Source organism: Rhagoletis pomonella, unplaced genomic scaffold, assembly GCF_013731165.1.
Source record: "Rhagoletis pomonella isolate Grant_MI unplaced genomic scaffold, Rhpom_1.0 Rhpom_scaffold_00002, whole genome shotgun sequence".
Taxonomy (NCBI): Eukaryota; Metazoa; Arthropoda; class Insecta; order Diptera; family Tephritidae; genus Rhagoletis; species Rhagoletis pomonella.
Genome location: NW_023458556.1, coordinates 24,752,009 through 24,753,465, shown reverse-complemented (window position 1 = coordinate 24,753,465; position 1,457 = coordinate 24,752,009).

Sequence of the window (1,457 nt, the reverse complement as noted above, 5' to 3'; positions counted from 1 at the left end):
AAAAAAAATTATAAATTTTATTTAGTTTTTTTTTTTGTTTTAACAAATTATTTAAATTTTTTCTTTCAGAAATCTTCAGATTTGCTTTCCACTGTTGTCATAATCGTTCAATTACGTTTCAAATCAATTATAGCTTGAACTTGAAAAAGTTACACGAATGGTAACAAGTAATTTAAAAACAAAAATTTTAAAGACAATAAGTTAAGAAAGAAGAAGTTAAGAAAAGCAAAACCGCCGCGCACCACCTTTTGGCTAATTTTTTTGTGGAATTATTTCTTTCCAGTTAAATAATATAAATATCCTAAATATTAAGCAAATTGGACTATAAATACGGATTTTGGCAAAATTATTTTGTGGAGTTATTCCATTTCATGTAGGTAATATACATTCTAAATATGAACCCTATCAGATTATAAATACGGGTAACAGCGGATTCATTCCTCTTCTGAAAGAGTTGTTTATATTGATTGCATTGTTATCGGGCTCTGAGACAATTTTGAAGTTTCAAGTCTCTGGCTCATCGGCAATTTGGTAAAAGATTGACTGCAAGATATATTACACACAGGTTAAACATAATAAAAAACTCGAAAAATTAAAATAATTTGCTTCGAAACTAAATTTTATGGGGGATTTCGTTTGGAATTTGAATTTATGCTTTCTCTGTTAGAAAGTGAGCTTGGCTTTTATAAAAAATATTAAACCTTAAATAAGCAAAAAAATAAAAAATTAAACAAAAAAAATTGGTGTGCCTAATACTTTTGGCCAAGGCTGTATGTCAGCACGGTCCCGTAAACCTCAGATCGTTCTATTGGCCGAGAAACGTTATTCTTCGAAACAAATAAAAGCTATCAGAAAAATACATACAAATATGATTTACTAGTCCAAAAGTCTAAACACCCCGTGTGACGATTCAAGTCAAGTGGTGCAAAATTACACAAATTCAAATGTTATAAATCTTCTGTCTAAAGTCCTTATTTTTATTTTTTTATTTCACCTAAAATTAAATAAATTAGTCACAAAACTTTCCATGTCGTGAGAAATGTTTACAAAAATGTCTACAGCGATATCTACATAATACATATATAAGTAGCTACATTAAATCATATCACCAAAACTTGCTGATACAAATTTATATCGCTTCATTAACTGGGAAATTCAATAACCTGTGTACGTACCTACATAAATACAGGTGCCAAAATTTCTTACTTATCATCAAACTTAACTCACGTACTTATGTACATAATTTAACGTATTTCACAAATCGGCGCAATCGAGTTCAGTCGGTAGACAGCTAACAGATGTGAGCACTGCTAACTTTTTTTGTTTGTTTTTTTTTTTTTATCGAAACCAAATAAGGCAAGGCCGCTCGCTGACCTACCTCAACATTTGCCACATAAATGCGAACTTTGCTCATAAACGTCAGTGTGTGTATTTATAGTAGCGCTGTCATCAATTTA